Here is a 17,236-nt window from a genome sequence, read left to right as displayed (position 1 = left end):
CGCCCCAGGGAGAGGACAGCAGCAGGCTGGGTCACCCCATGGCAGGGAAGGTGGAGGAGTATATGACCCAGGTTGCTAGAACTGGATAAACAAACCATCAGCACTCGGATTCAATGGCTAAATCAGAGCAAAGAGGGTCTTCGGAAAGAGCCCAGGGTGATGCTAGGTTTATTTAAAATTTCCTCCCAGAGCTGTTCTTATAATAACCCAGGCAGTGGTTTCTGTAAAAGCCAGATTAGATCGTCCTGCCCTGCCTTTTAGAAGTTTCCACAACAGATGGAGGGACACAGCTTTAGAGCAAACCCCAACTCACATCCGTCTGCATTCGTTATTGGCCCTGTTCTCAAAACGCTATACGTTATCTTGAGCCTGTTTGTTTTTATCTGTCAGAGTGGTTTATTGTTAGGGAAATGTGGTGTCAGCTGTCTCTTCCCCACCATCAAAGCCGCTTCATTAAAGTTAATAGTGTTTGACTTGCAGAGATTCTCTTACCGACGGAACCCAAGAAAGCTCCTGCTGGCTGTTATTTTTCCGGCAGTAAAGGCACCAAATGGATGCAATAACTGCATTAACCTTTTAGGAAGAGGACGAAGAAAACCATACAGCATGACTCTATCTAATAGCTGCTTAATAAAGGCACCTTGAATTCACGAGGCTAACTCTACCCTTCAGTTTGGGACAGGGTGTCAAACTATCTGACCTGTGTCTTGACTTTGCCACTCAAGGCTCTGTGGCCTGTAGCCTGTCACTTCCCCAGTCTGAGCTTCAGTTTCTTTATCTCAGAAATGAGGGGGATGGATTTGAAGGAAGGCTTTTTTCTTCTAACCAGGGAATTCTTTGGACAAAAGTAATCTTACAATGAAAACTGATGTATAAAGCAGATAAAAGCAAAAGTTTTCTAGCTACAGGTGAGGAGAGAGACCAGAAGACCTACCTTCTCGGCATCTTTACCCTCCTCCATACCCACCCCCCACCTAAACCCATCCTCCCCCCTCCCCCAGGGGGTCCTGAGCAACTTCTGTGGGCTGCCACCACCACTCAGGACTTCCTGGAACATCATTTGAAACCAACTGGCCTCGGAGGAATTATGTTTAAGGTCTTTTCTGCTCAGACTCTGGATTCTGTGATTAAGTAACTGGAGTCAAACCACATGAGGACAGTTTCTAATTAGGGTAATAACTTTATGGAAGAGTCTCTGCTCAGTGCCAGACAAACATGAAACAGTTTGGGTTTTGCTTTGTTTTCTGTCTTTTAATCACTGCTGTCAAATCTCCCTTCCCATTTGGAGTGGTGGATCTCAAGCAAGTTCCATTACCTCTGGGTTCCTGTCACTGAGTGCTAGTTAGTTCCGTTTGAAATCTCAAACTAACTCGATTGAAATCTCATCGCCTCCCTCTCCTGCAGGGCAGGCTGGGGCTGGACGTGGGATTCTTCAGAATGCTCCCTCACCGAGTGGGCCGCCCTCACAGGTGGGAAAAGCAGCAAGAGAGTCAAACGCTACAGCCCTCATCACGGTGCACGCCTGACACCAAGATAAACTCAGGCATCCTCGCCCCCTCAGCCTCCTGCCATCCCGCTCCAGCCCTCTCCTCTGCTCCAGCAGGCCAGGGGACAGATCTGCAAGCCCAAGCAGTAGGGAAACCTAAAGCCAATTTTCCCTTCTTGCAAGCAAGAAGGAATTTCCACCATTTAATTTGTTGAAGGAATTACCCCCTAGCCTCTGTCTCTCCCTTGCTGAAAGAGGAGAAAATCATCAACACTGCTCTTCCAAAAGGCTGTGGCCAAAAAGACTCTCTTCCTCTCTCCCTTCCTCCATAACCTCCATAAAAGGCCTTCAGGATGGGAGAGGAGACTGGGTCAATGAGTGGAGGTAGAGGACCAAGTAGGCTGCCCCAAAGTAGGGGGTGAAGGGGAGGCAGGGGATGGAGAAGGGAAAGGGAGGGGCCACAACTGTCATTGGCTTTCTTTAAAATGTTGCATTTTCTACCAGGGCTCTAGTTGCCAAATCCAGTACTGTAGGAAAAAAAAAAAACCAACCCACCAAACATCCTGTACACATGTAATACTAGGATGTCTACCAGACTATGTTTGTGTTTATACATGTGTCTCAGACTTGGATGGGTACCAGCACGTGCACCTGTGTAAAACTCTAAAGAATTCCAAATCACACATTTAGTTCTATTTTTTTGACCCGAGTCTCTGACAGAGAAAAATAAAACTAGAGCGAAAGGAACCATTCATTCATGCTTCCATGCATTCAGCACTGTTTATGGAGTCTTTCCTTAACACCAGGCACTTGAGCGAGGCAATGACAAATAAAGCATGTTCTCTGTCTGGCCATGGTTATTCAAAACCACAGAAATAATTCCATTTGTATAACACTTTAGCATTACTTTTCAAGAAGGTTTTAGGATCCTCACAACCATAAGATGGTTACGGTAGATATAACCATGATTTTACAACCAAAAAAACAGACACATGGGAAGGTTAAATGACTTGTCTAGTCCCACAGATAGTTAAGTGCATGGCGGGGATTAAAATTTAGGTCATCTGACTTCTGGTCACAGGCTCTTTCTGTTTGATCAAACTGTAACCAAATGTATCCTGTGATGTCCTTACAGCTGCCATTACAATGACTGTATACTCCAGACTTCCAAGGATCTTTTCAATTTCAAATGTTCTGTTCCCTTGTCTTCCAATCTTCCAAATTTCGCTTGTCAGACCACCTGAACTAGTTCTGAAAATATAGTCATTTGTACCAGCTTTAGGTTTGAAATAGCTTTTTTAGTTCAAATGGACTGAAGTTAGATTTAGCCTTTATAATATTAAGACGAGGCAAGAGTCACAGTTTTTCAATCAAACCACCCTTTGGTGTAGAAAATTATTTTGCTACACACATTATTTAAACTGTTCTGAAACCTACTTTGACGTTCTTTTTATTAATCTTTTTCCTGTTTCAAATCCTTCCATCAGGCATTTCTGTCAGGCTTCTGAAGGGTCCCATATGCACACTTCCAGTGCAGAAATTGTGTTCTTTTTTGGTTCATTGGAATCCTTCAGAACGTCTGGCACTGAAACATACTGGCTTTAATTAAAAGGCTATGATTTCTGTGAATTCCCATTAAGCTAGTGAAAATAATCTGCATTTGAAAAATACAGTTAACACATTAAGATACAGTTGTACTGAAAAATGGTTCATCTTTAAAAAACTACTTAAGCAGATGAAACTAAGCTGCCTGTAATAAAAATATGCTCATTTTTAGTAAAATCCTTCACTTCTAAATAGAGGGGTTAGCTTACTATACATGTGGCCAATTAGCCATAAAAACTCAACTAGACATGAACCGTGCAATCCACCAATTCGCCCTCTGACGTTAAAACACAGATCCTACTAACAGGAATGTAATTTAAATGGTTAAAGAGTGATAAAAGGGCTTCCCTGGTGGCGCAGTGGTTGAGAGTCCGCCTGCCGATGCAGGGGACACGGGTTCGTGCCCCGGTCCGGGAAGATCCCACATGCCGCGGAGCGGCTGGGCCCGTGAGCCATGGCCACCGAGCCTGCGCGTCCGGAACCTCTGCTCCGCAACGGGAGAGGCTACAACGGTGAGAGGCCTGCGTATCGCAGGAAAAAAAAAAAAAAGTGATAAAGTACATAACTATAATCTGATAGGGTTTCGAATATGATACTGCTGTATACCCATGACAGATCAGTTTTGAATTATGACTCCAGCAAAGTTTGAAATAGCTCAAGCATGATAATTAGGGATCCACAAATTCAAGAACTGCATTATATTATGTTATATATTATATTCAGTCACACCTCTTCGCCCATGAACAGAAGCATATTCTCTAACATTCAGATAAAAAAGCCCTGTGAATCTTTCAAAATTCTAGGTCCTGGATGCCCTAGAAACCCCTGACTTAGTTTCCCTATTCAACTTACTTATCTTTAAAATGTGATATAACTCAAGATAGTTGCTCAAGAAACAATATGTAAGAGGGCCCATGAAGTGCAGAAACGTTCACTGGTTCCTGGGGAAATGCACAAAGAGCTGTCAAAATAATCACTTCTCTCTACATCAGGGACCCTCATACTCCATAGGGACATGCCTACACGGGCACAGGAAAGCCAGTGATAAGGAAGACCTGGGAGGAAGATGTCTGATCCACTTATTATTAGCTTCATAAGGCATAAATGTGAGCTGATGTGTCTTACTCTTTATTATAAAATAACACCCTTTACATTTATGGGTTAGGCTTGAGCCCATCAAGAAGATCCTGATGGCTTGCCAAAGAATTGGTGACCTCGCTCTGAGAATCACTGCTCTAGTGATTCTCTGCTTATAATATTAAAGGTAGGATTTCTTTTATAAGCATTCATAAATGTAAGTAAAATGAATTATTTTGGAAGACACACTAAATTCCAACCATCTCAATTAATTGTCTCATCTTTTTAAGTGGCCACAAAATAGTGTGCTGCAGCCCCCTTGATCGTGCAATTCCAGGAAGCCCCCATCCTTAGAATCAGCTCCTCGGGTCTAATCCAAATCCCATTTGCTTAGGATCAGCACATTCCCTCTGGTTTTATATTCATTGGAAAAAAGAGACATCTTGTGACACCATTCTCCAAATACTATGCCACCATCGCAAATTTAGAGACTGGCTAGGAATCATGAGCCCTCCCAGAGGACCTGGGCCCTGCCAAAATGACCAGACCATGTGGTCAGCTAATGTGGTCAAGCTGGTGTCCTTAAGAGAACTAGTTTCTTGGAGGAGAGGGAGGAAATCAGCATGTGAACACTGGCAAATCAATTCTATTTAGTTCGTGTAGAATAAACCCACTGGGTATGAAGACCTCCGTTCAAAGTTCACGAAATGTTACTGAAGTGTTTTACATTAACAATCAAAACATAAAACTCAAGAAAGAGATCCTGTCATTGCTGGCTTTCTAACCAAGCTCAGATTCATTCCCTCCTCTCCATTTTCTGCTGCACCTCTTGAGGGGCATTATAACTTGCCTGGACCATTGCAGTAGCCTCTTAACTGGCCCCTCTGCCCTGAGTCTCTCATTTTTCACACTGCTGAAAAGTTAATCTTCCCAAGTCCAGCTCTGATAAAATTACTCCCCTGATCAAAAACCTTGAATCATTGCCTCCCATTGCCTGACAACAGAATTAAGATCACATCCTTTAGGCTGGGATTCAAGGCACTTGCCTCTTTCTAATGTCGTTTCCCACATCACTCCAAGGTGAGTGCAAGGGCCACTGCAAGGCCCACCACTCCTCTCTGTACAAACTCCCAGAGTCTGCTCTTGCAGTTCCCCACCTGGAGTACTGTCCCCTGTCTTCATTCCATCTCCTCTTCACTCCTCTAAGACAAGATTTTACCCATGTTTAAAGGCCTAGAGGAGGGAAATTCTATCTTTTCGATAAAAAAGTGCAAAGAGCAGCTCCTGGTTCATAAGCACTCAATACACCTTATCCGTTATCATTGTTGTTGCTGCCATGAAGTCTTTAATCTTCAAAGATGAACTAACCCCTTCCTCGTATGGGTAGCTCTCTTCAGATATGTCTAATTACATGTTACTCCCTTTCATAGTTATTTAACTATATATTTCATCTCCTCTTACAGACTGTAAGCTCCTTAAAAAGATCTTATTTCATTCACTTTTGTAGCCTCCATGTCAGACTAGAGGCCTTACACACAAATTTGAAGAAAAATGTTAAATATTGCCCTAGGCCACAAGGGGGCATGGTTGAGCTACTCTAATAGTGGAATCATCCACCAGTCAGTAATAAGGCCTTTAGAATTGAAAGGCTTTTCTCCCTTCAAAGTATATTTGTAAATCTGTTTAAAGTAAATATATACACATTATGTGTGATTACAACTCTACTCATGTTAACATGGAAAGATAGCTGCAATATAGTGAATTTTTAAAAGGGATAAGCAAAATAGAATTTATATGGTCCAATTTTTATAAATATCTATTCTTAAACATACACAGGAAAAATCGAAGTCTGGAAGAATACCCACCAAAATGTTAGCAGCTGTTATCTCTAGTGGGGGAGAGGGAAAAAGAGGGTGGTAACATGGAGGGTTTTATTTTGTATTTTGTATCTTTCTGGATTTTTTAAATAATCAATACATAATAATTTTATAATAGAAAAATAAAGCTATTTAATTCAGAAAAATCTCAAAGCAGAGTGTTTATTTCTCTTGTCATCTCATCTCCAGTCCCATATTTGATGTACTTAAAAGTAAATACACAACTTTGAGAATTTTCTGATAGACTGAAGCAAAGATTTTCAAAATCTCTTGGGACACGGTGCCGGTGGTGTCTCAGTAATTTTTTATGGTACCCCTGGGATGAAAGAAATACCTACCAGTTCCACTTGTTAAGTAGTTAAGTCCAAACAACTTACTATTTATGTCCTAGTAATTTAGTAGCCATTTAAAAGAATAATACAGATAAAGTGAAAAAAAATTTTCATTTCATTCTTAAATGATCACAATTACTTATTCATGTACTGTGTACACCTACTGGGCACTGTACAACTTCCTAAACTTTGCAATCAGATGGGACACTGCTCCGCTCATTTCCTACTCCACACTGATTCCACCCCCATACTCGATTTTATCACAGCAGCCACCGAAAACCCAACTCTGCGAAGATGTGACATCATTAAAGGAATGAAGCATGATCTAATGGTGAAACTACGAACACTTCGAGCTAGTGGTTCTTGAGCATCCCACAGATGTTGAGTACAGCTCTGCTTTCCTTAAAAATTTAAACTATCTCACAGCACCCTGTGAGTTTACTGCAGCACCCCCAGGCACCGCAGGGCATAATTTGAGAATCGATAGATTCACATCATAAAGCTGGTTGTTCTCTGTGAGACTGGCAAAGGGGGAAGAAACCTCATTAAATTTCCTTGAAATTATTCCAACCTAATAGCTCGGTCAAAATTATTTTGTTTTCTCCGAACAAAAGCCTTCTGGGAAGGAGAAAAGGATAGTGTGGGAAGCTGAGCTGACCTCTGGACTCATAGTTTCCACGTCCCCCCCATTCCACCAAAGTCCTCTTCTAATCCGTTCTCTCCAACTCAAAACTAAGTACCAACAGCAGCCTCCAAAGCAGCATGTCCCCGGGAAACTCCCAAATTCTTCTCCATGGTGTCTGAGCCTGGATCTCCAAACATCCTACTGACTTTTCCACCTTTCTACCCAACTGTTTTGAGGCCACGCCAAGAGGCAGGAAAGCACAGCAGGCCCTAACACTGAACTGCTATCAGTGAGCTAGCCCTGGTCCCTTCCCAAATCAAGAGGGATTTTCTCCTGCCAGGAGTCACCAGTTAGCTCCTGGGACCAAGCCCTCCAATCAAGTCCAGAACTGCTAACCAAATCCACTTGAAATAGGGATTAAGAAGCATTTTTTTTCTCTAAAGTTTAATGAATCCAATTTCACATCTCGATTTAATGAGATGATTTGTGATTTTCTATTATCAACTCAAATAGAATTAAAACAAACCCAAAAGTCATCACCAACTTGTGCAGAAGGAAGCTCCGTGCAGGGACCACTTAAAAAACTTAATCAAGATCACATGTAGGTGGAAGCAACCCAAATGTCTACAGATATCAACAAATGTGGCATATACATACGATGGAGTACTATTCCATCTAAAAAGGAAGGAAATTCTGACCCATGCTACAACATGGATTGCTAAGTGAAATAAGCTAAACACAAAAGGACAAATACTGTATGATTCCACTTATATGATGTCCCTTGAGATCAAATTCATAGAAAATAGGATGGTGGTTGCCAGGGGCTGGGGGTTGGGAATGGGAAATGAGTGGGTATGGAGTTTCACTTTGGGAAGATGAAAACGTTCTGGAGATGTATAATGGTGATGGTTTGTACAACAGTGTGAATGTACTTAATGCCACTGAATTATACATTTTAAAATAGTTAAAATAAATTCGTGTTTAAAATAGTTTTTTAAAAATCATGGAGATGACTTTGTGGTAAGGGGAGCCTTTGATTTAACTGGAATCATGTCCCTAAATGTCACTTGGAGAGCTTGCAGCAAACCTAGAGATGAGTCCATTTGGATGATTTTAAATACATACATGAGGTTTCAAAACCCAAGGACCCTGTTCTAAAGGAAATGATGTCTAAACAAGAACAGTAGCAGCGCACCAATAATAGAAACAGGGCTTCCATGTCTTCTAGCCCTTCAGGAGGAAGAGAAAGGATTCCTAAGAAAATTCAAAATCTCCCCCAAATTTCCCAACCCTTCAGGAAAGAGTGTGAAATTCTCACTCATCTTCCATTCAAAGTTGATACTGCACTTTCCCTTTGCTATAAACCCAAGACATGATGAAGTGGTACCTAGAACAGCAGCCTGAAGAGAGGGGCAAATACTAACTGACCTGGGTCCCAGAACCCAGCGTCCTGGGTGTGAGATGTCCTATGAGGTGTGTCCTGGCTGTACTGTGGTACTGATGTTGTTAAAGGTCCAAAGTACTCGGCTTGCTCTTTCCTTGCAGGCCTGGTCTGCTGATACATTTCCAAACAGCGCTCTGAAAAATGTTTGGGGAGGAGGAAAGGGGCTTTCTGTGGTCAGCTGGGGAAATGGTGTATGATGCTTTCTCTAAAGGCTCAGAGAAGTCCTGCAGGATAGAAATTTCAACTCCAGCTTTCTCACATCCTCATGCACTAATTATTTAAAAATATCCCTAGCTCCTCCTCTTGACTTCTCTGTTTCGTCAATGGCATCCAATCTCAAATCTTTAGAGTCTTTTCTGCGGTACGTGGGCCTCTCACTGCTGTGGCCTCTCCCATTGCGGAGCACAGGCTCCGGACGCACAGGCTCAGCGGCCATGGCTCACGGGCCCAGCCGCTCCGCGGCACGTGGGATCTTCACGGACCGGGGCACGAACCCCTGTCCCCTGCATCGGCAGGCGGACTCTCAACCACTGCGCCACCAGAGAAGCCCTAGAGTCTTTTTTAATTTCTCCTTTTGTCAACACATTCCATCAGTCATCAAACTATAAATTCAGCTCCAGCCATACCTCTTCCGTCAAAACTTTTTTTTTCTATGTCCCCCTGCCATCATGCTAGTTGAAGTCCTTATGATTGTCCCTCTTGACTATCCCCAAAACCTCCTCACTGGTCTCCACATCTTGTTTTCTTCCCTCTTAACAACCACCATCAGAAGAATGCTTCTAGGCTGAAGCGCTGAGCATGTCACAACTACGCTTAGGAATCTTCAGTGGCTCCCCACTGCCAACTGGATCAGGAAAGCCAGACCCCTCAGTCTGGCAAGTGAGGTTCTTCGTGGTTCTCACTCCAACCTGCCCTCCTGGCCTCATCTCCCACCTAACGTTCTAGTCAACTGAACTATTTGCAGGCCTCAAGATTTCCTAACAACTGCCCCCCACCCCCCGCATTTGCTCTCCTCAATGAACCTTCTCATTTTCCCCTTGTCTTTATCCAACTTCGAAGTCCAGCTCAAATACTGGAATTGCTGTGAAATCATTGATCTTTGCTTTGCATTCTCCCAAACACTTCAATTGTTGGAATCTCATAATTCATAATACAATCAGTTTTGATTAGCATCACGTCTCAAAACAATCAATAGTATATTAACACGTTACACATGGAAGGACTACAAACAACTTTGAATATCAAACTATCCTATTCATCTCTGTGCCTAACACGTGGCTTATACAGAAAAAAACATTTAACAAATGTCTGTTGAATGACATTTAGCTGTTTCATACTATCAAATTTTTAAACCTCAATTATATTCTTTTTTTTAAGATCTTTTTGATGTGGACCATCTTTAAAGTCTTCATTGAATTTGTCACAATATTACTTCTGTTTTATGTTTTGGTTTTTTGGCTGCGAGGCATGGGGTATCTTAGCTCCATGACCAGGGATCGAACCCACACCCCCTTGCATTGGAAGGCCAGTGGACCACCAGGGAAGTCCCCTCAATTATATTCTTAAACCAGCAATAGTCAATTTTCTTTTTCTTGCATCCTAGACCTTTCTTCTGTTGAAATCTTAGATGGAATCCCAATACATATTTTATAGAGAGATTTCATATGTGTTTTAGATAAAAAGTAAATAAAACACATATAAGTGGCATCCCATTTTATATGCATTTATTTTAAATTAAAATATGTAGCATTTTAGCATTTCTCATTATTAAGTGAACTACTGAGAACAGTAGGCAGTTTTGATGAATATAAAATTTCAAGTAGAGGGTGAGAAGTGGCAATTTGCAATCAGCCATTTCTGGATCAAGCTTATTTCTATATTTTGTCTTGGTTTCACACAGTTGAGAATATACTGATTCACACAGATAAGTCATAATGTGCAATTCTATGTCAGTGGACCATTGGTAGGGTAATGAATTTCCTTATTTCTAAAGCGTAGATACAACCTGCTATATCAGCAACACATAAGAAAGCCATACAGAGCGGTCAAGAACACAGACTGATTTAAATCCGGGATCTCTTATTTACCTGTGTATAACTTAAGCAAGTTATTTAGCCTAAGTTCCCACATCTGTAAACTGGAAATAATAATAATTCCTCTCTCATAAGCTTGTGCAAGAAAAAGACAGGTCACATAAATAGGAGACATCAGAGTGTGCAGTCTTAATGTTTTATCATCTATGGAGCAGTTACTAAAACATTTATAAGACATAAAGTATAAAGAATAGCAATATCACAAAACCCACCCAGTTTAAGAAAGAAAGAACGATGGTTACTTTTGAAGTCCCCAGTGTGCCCCTTCCTGACTCCATTCCCGTTTCTCCCCCGCGAGGTAACTGCTACCTTTCCCATATTGCATTTTTTAAAAATGTGCTAGCACCTACTCTATTAGTACGTGCCAAGCTCTGAGTATACTACTTTCTAGTATTTACTCCATCTAACCCTCAAAAGCACCCCATGAAGTGGATAACATTCTTCGCATCTTACAGTGAGGAGTGTGGGCCATGGGGATGCCTCGAGAGTCCCTGTCCACCGACACAGCCAGGCTTGAAACACAGTTCGAAGCGCACTCTCACGCTTCATACTTGAATGAACATTTATTAAACACACACCATGTGCCAAACACCATGCTGGGCACTGCAGAGCTTAAGGAAAAGCTTCTTCCTTGCTGGCAACTGGCATTTTCCAGAACCTCGGGGTTCCTCCCCATGCTGCGGTCGCTAACTCAGCCCCCAGGACGTGCAGGGCAGTCTGTAAGGCCCCGGGAGCCCAGAGTGGCCTTGAGGAAAGGCAAGCGGACCCAGATGCTCTACCTCGGTGTTGCCCAAGGTGGTTCTCAACCACAATCAATCCCCGAGGAACCACGGAAGATTCCAAACTTTTCTGCCCCCACTCCCAGCGTCTTCCTCACCGAGGCTTCCTCCAAGAAGTGAACCACGTAGGAATCCAGAGCCTTTGCCAGCAACAGGCCAGTCGTGGCTTCGTGAATGACCCAGCCCACAAGGAAAGACCTCGACTTTAGCGCATGTCACTCCCCTAATTATTCCCTGTGCTGGGAGTCCAACAATAACAGCGCATCTTTCATAAGCAGCTCCCACCATGAACTTTGGAACCTTATGCATGCAGCCAAGCACTAGGAAGTGCTAAAGGGTCAGGGGGTTTGTGTGGCCAGCAGTCCCAGCCCTCTGGGGGAGAATCCCACTCGCTCTCTGGTCCAAGATCTGGACCCAGAAAAACTGCCTGAGCTGCCTCCAGGGCCTACTTCCTGGGGCTGGTGGGTCACCATGCGTGGGTCCTTAGAAGGGCCAGTGGGTCACACAGCAGCTGCACCCAAGCTACCCAGGGAAAAAGGGGGGGTGGGGGGGGCAGGAGACGTTTCCTTGAGGGTCACAATCACTTAGCAAATGCTCCCAAGGCTACACTCTAAACTGCAAAGGTTTTTTTTGTTTTTTGTTTTTAGTATTTACTAAATACGAGTCCTGGTAGACCCCGGGGGCTGGCCAGTGTATGGTTCTAGGACATTAACAGCAAATAAAACAGCCAGGTCCCCAACTGACTGCGGTGGAGCTAGGCAATAATCAAATTAATAATTTCAGATCGTGGTAAGTGCCTTGAAGAAATAAAGTATCTTTGGTGCATGACGGTGGGCAGGGAAACGGATATTGGAGCAGAGATCTGAGTTAGGCCGAGCAAGGGAAGCAAAGGCAAGAGATGATCATTCCAAGCAGAGGGGACATCAGTACAACCATGAGTGCTCTGGTTTAACGCTGATTAGGGGTTTAAGAAATGTTTGCTGAAAAATTAATGTTCTCAAAATTCTAGTACAAGGTAGAGTTGAGTTCTTAAGGGTGCAAAGATCAAAGTGCTATATTGGAAAATTTGTGCTTGGCTTTAACTGAAGAGCAAAGAAAATGTGTGTGAATATACATGTCTCACCAGGGTCTTTTAAAAAAGCCTTTCATGTCCTTTATCCTTTAAACTTTTATAACATAGGTTGAAAGCATGATACAATCTGTAACTTCCAGCTCACTGCTGAGAGATCTTTTGCTCAGAACTAAAGAAGACTTCCCTTCTGTTAGGAGGTAATTCACCTCCCTTGTTCCAGAATTTGAAATAAGAATGCCGTGTACCTCTGAAAATGCAACTATGTAAACATCTGTGTGCACATGGACTAGGCGGTGGGGAATATGGGACAGGGGCAAGGTTGTTTTCAATATTCCTTTTCTGTTACTAAAACTGGGTAGAAAAGAATACATTGTGCACAACTGTGCAATCTCCTTGTCCTCTGATGTTAATAGATGTGTTTTTAACTGCTGTTTATATCCCATTTCTAACATCACTACCATCTACATCCTCTCCAAGCCAAAGAAAGTTGAAAAGTGCACGAGGTCTTTACAACCTTGTACAGTGACTGCGCCTGCTCAAGTACAATCCGTGTGCGCCCTTCTTTCTCTCTCTAGACAGAATTTCTTGGGGATTCTTCAGGTCCCTGGCCGTATTTCTCCCTAGGCTCTTATTAAAACCAGGTGCGCGGGAGGCGGGCCCTTTGGGACAGAAAAGCCTTCTCTAGGCCCAAAGCTCCCCCTTCCGGTCTGTTTTCTAGAGGGGATTCATGAGCTGAGCAAAGAGAAAGCAGGCAGCTGGTTCTGGCTGGCGAGTGGGGGTGAACTTGTCGAGACGGGCACGCGGCCTGGCTGGGCAAGGGCAATGTGTACAAGGGCAGAAAGTGAGGTTGGGCTGGGGGTACACAGCCGGTGCCCAGGGACTTTTCCGCCCAGTGCCATGCAGGAGCGTTGTCCGCGCGCAATGAAAGGCCCCCAGGTCCACCGCGCTCTGTAGGGCGGGGAGGAGCGGAGGGAAGCCGTACAGCCGCCGCGTATCTGAATTTGATACGCGGGTGGGCTCGGGCCAGACGGCGGCCTGCGCCCGGGGCGCGCGGAGGAGCCGCCGGAGACCCCGACTCCCTCCCGGGGCTCGCCCGCGGCCCCGCGCCGGCTTCCAGAACGTCCACGGGATGCGCAGTGCTTACCCTCTGTCTTCCAGGGACCGGGGCGGCCCGGCGGGGACCGGTCGTGAGTGATGCGGTGGGCCGGGCCGCGGAGCGCTCAGCGCGACCTCCCAGAACGCCGCAGCCCGGCGCCCGAGAGCCCGAGCTTCCGGGGACGCGGGGCTGCTCTACGCGAGGTCTCCGTGGGCTTCTCTGCCCGCGACCGTTGACCCGAGAGCCTAGGAGCCGAGCAAGGCTGCAGCCGGTGGCCGGAAGGGGCAACAGTTGGGGATGGGGAGGACAGTTGGGCCGCGAAGGCGGCGCCCCCTTTTCGAGCTCGCAGTAAAATTCGTGCGAGCGCTTGAAAGCCTCACGCCGCAGCCCGAACGCCAAATCCGGCCCAGCGTCTGAGGGCGTTGGCTACTTATTAGGGTCAAAGATTGGAGTGCTGGCGCTTTGATCACACTCTAGAGTAGGAGACAGGCCTCAGATGAAAGAGGAGCATGTTAGGGCACAAAAAGTTAAGGTGCAGAGAGGAACGAAAAGACCCCAAAAATGTGCTTCCGAATTTTGAGTAGCCATTTCCTATTCCTTGGACCAAACATCAAGCCGACCAGTTTTCTCATTTTCTCTAATTGCTGTTTAAAATTTTGAAGTCCTTTGCCAGGGTCTGTATAGCCTTTCAGCCTGACAGCCTTGTTTTCTGAGGGGGTTGCATGAATTTTAAGTGAGCCCAGGAAATAGCCAGCCAGACAAGAAGGTTAGAAAGCCCTTCCATTGCAAACGTTTGCCTGACACACTGGGCTCCGTAAAAACCACTCCAAAGTGGGTCACTCCAGCACATCTTCTGGGCTTGGTGCCCTGTTTGATGGGAAAAAGTGTTCTCAGCCTTAACCCCAAGATCCTGTGACAACTAACAAGGAAACTCCAGAGAAGTTTCCAGATTCAAGTAACCCTAGTGATTTCTGGCAAAATACTGCCGATGCCAGTTTCTCAAATTTTGGTCCACGAACCACCTACAGCAGATTCCTGGGGGAATCCTTGTTGTAGGTTCCGGATTTAGGGCCTACACTATAGATGACGAGTTAGATTATGAGCGATGAGCCCAGAAATCTGCATTTTTAACAAGCTTGCCTTGTGAAGTGTCTGCTCACTATAATTTGAGAATTACTAGACTTGGCCCTTTGTTTGACATTGCTGAAATGGTGCTTGTTTTTCTATCTGGAGCCCTCTCTCAAAATTCTCAACGGTATTAAACATTCTTTTTTTCTGTTTTTTTTTTTTCCAAATGTAGACTATAAAGTTTGACTTCCAAACAAACTGTGCCTTATTTCATGAACTTTTTTAAACGAAATTATGCCAAAAGCATTACTTCCCGCTGTATAGAGCTCTGAGCACATCCTGAGGGTAGGTAGGTGGGCTATACTTTGTGCCTTGTGCTAAGGCACAAAGGGCTGTTTGGGCTGTTTGTCTTTTTTTTTTTAATTTATTTTTAGCTGCGTTGGGTCCTCGTCGTTGCACACCGTCTTTCTTTTAGTTGCGGCGAGTGGGGGCTACTCATCGTTGTGGTGCGCGGGCTTCTCATTGCGGTGGCTTCTCTTATTGTGGAGCACAGGCTCTAGGCACGCAGGCTTCAGTAGTTGTGGTGCATGGGCTCAGTAGTTGTGGCACTCGGGCTCAGTAGTTGTGGCTGGTAGGCTCTAGAGCACAGGCTCAGTAGTTGTGGCGCACAGGCTTAGTTGCTCCACGGCATGTGGGATCTTCCTGGACCAGGGCTTGAACCCATGTCCCGTGTATTGGCAGGCAGATTCTTAACCACTGCGCCACCAGGGAAGCCCCTGTTTGTCATTCTGAGCCACACATATTCCTGCCATGCTACAGGAGGCTGAATGTTTTATGTCCCCTACCCGCTCCCCCTGCACTGCCTGCCAGATTCATTTGTTGAGACCTAATCCCCAGTGTGGTGGTATTTGGAGGTAGGACCTCTGGGAGATGATAGGTCATGAAAACAGAGGCCAGCGGGATTGGTGTCTTTGTAAAAGAGGCCCCAGAAAGCTTCTGCCCCCGTCCCTCTATGTGAGGACGCAGCTAGTAGATGGTGCCTATGAGCCAGGAAGTGGGTTCTCGCAAGACACCAAATCTGCCTGTGCCTTAATCTTGGACTCCCAGTCCCCAGAACTGTGAGAAATAAATTTCTGTTGTTTGTAAGCCACCCAGTCTATGGAGTTCTATTATAGCAGCCCAAAGGGACTAGGACACCTGCCAATTTTTCTAATACTGCTTCACTCAGGCCTCAAACAGCACAGCTTTTCTTGGGTGAAACAGAAGCAGAGTCTGTGATCAAGATGGTTTCCAAACTGAACTGCACAACAAAGGCACCTATGGAGCTTTTTAAACTACCGAGACCCACACAGAATCTCAGCAGTCCCAAACGTATTTGTTTGCAGAACCTATTTCACAAAGCATCTCATGGGACTAATGAGCGGTCAAAAGTATTGAAGGTGCAGACAGAAGTAGCACTGAATTGAATTTGAGGAAATAATTAAAGGCATAAACAGAACATTTGCAACAAAAATGTTCAACACACAGTTGCTTATAATAGAAAGAATTTGGAAAGAACCCAAATTTATCCAGCAGTAGAAAGTGGGTTAAATAAATGATGGTACATTTATATGAAGGAATACAAGGCAACTATTAACATAGTTTCAAGAATATTTATTGACTTGGAGAGATGTTCTTGATGAGTAAAGTGAAAAGTGCAACATGAACAATTGCTCTCTTCTTGTTTAAAAAAAAAAAAAGTCTAGTGGTAACTGACAGAAGACCCAAGAAAGCAGACTCCTAAGCTGATAATAATGAACACTTGAAAAGAATCCTAATTTGCACTGCAGAACTGGAAAACCACAGAACACAGAGCTGTAGTGGGAAGGCTACTGAAGAAGCAATTCAATGTCCTCTCCAAGTCATTACAGCTGGGTGACCGTCCTCCACCCCAGCAAAACACTGGAGGCTTTATTTCCCGGAGAGGCTACGTGCATTAAAAACAAGAGGATTAAATGAAAATTTAAATACTGCCCAAGCCCTCTCCAGCAGGCTGGAAGCCTGACATATGTCTTCCAGAGAGGAGATTGCAGAATTCTTCTCTGGTGAATTTGGCCCGCCAAAGAGAAGAGAGAAAAGATACTGACATGACAGGCTCCTGATCAGATCCAAGCCCATAGCTGACAAACCCCATCCACACACGCACAACTTCCAATTAGCTTTTTTTTTTTTTTTTTGCCCCACTTGGCAGATACCAAGAATTACTTCTTGTTAGAAGAAAGAGTCTAATGTTAAAGAGATGGTAGAGCAGACAGCAAAAACAAAGGCTATTAATGGAAAAGAAAACCCATTTGTTTTTTTTTCATGAAAATTCTCAGAGAGATAAAAGAGCATATGCACCCATGAAACAAGAACAAGCTGTTAAAAAAAAAAAAAAAGGGAAATGAGAACAAGGCAGAGCTCTTGGACATTAACTATTCGAAAAACAATGACTAGGGATAAACGATATAGGTGAAAATAAAGGACAGGCCAGATCAACTAAATGATAGGAGTTCCAGAAAGAGAGGACAGAAAAAGATAGAGGGGAGGCTGTCATTATATAAATAAGTTAATTAATCAATAGGATTTCCCCAAATTGAAGGACATGAGTCTCCTGATTGAAAGGACCTCTTGAGTGCCCAGAAAATAAACCTACATGGGGGA

The 17,236-nt window shown here is 44.2% G+C and overlaps 1 long non-coding RNA gene across 2 annotated transcripts in view; it reads right to left on the bottom strand.

Annotated features, from left to right (window-relative positions):
- The window catches only part of LOC117197586 (uncharacterized), a 102,748-nt gene extending 88,781 nt beyond the window's left edge, over window positions 1-13,967 (bottom strand). The window contains exon 1 of one of the 2 annotated variants that reach the window (XR_007478993.1): window positions 13,535-13,967. This is a non-coding gene — a long non-coding RNA (uncharacterized LOC117197586). The remainder of the gene's footprint in view (window positions 1-13,534) is intronic. The other variant, XR_007478992.1, reaches the window with a different exon arrangement.
- Window positions 13,968-17,236: the final 3,269 nt, after the last annotated feature.

This window comes from Orcinus orca, chromosome 8 (genome assembly GCF_937001465.1).
Source record: "Orcinus orca chromosome 8, mOrcOrc1.1, whole genome shotgun sequence".
NCBI classification, from domain to species: domain Eukaryota; kingdom Metazoa; phylum Chordata; class Mammalia; order Artiodactyla; family Delphinidae; genus Orcinus; species Orcinus orca.
The sequence above is the reverse complement of the archived record's forward strand: the minus strand, read 5'-3'. Positions and strand labels throughout refer to the sequence as shown.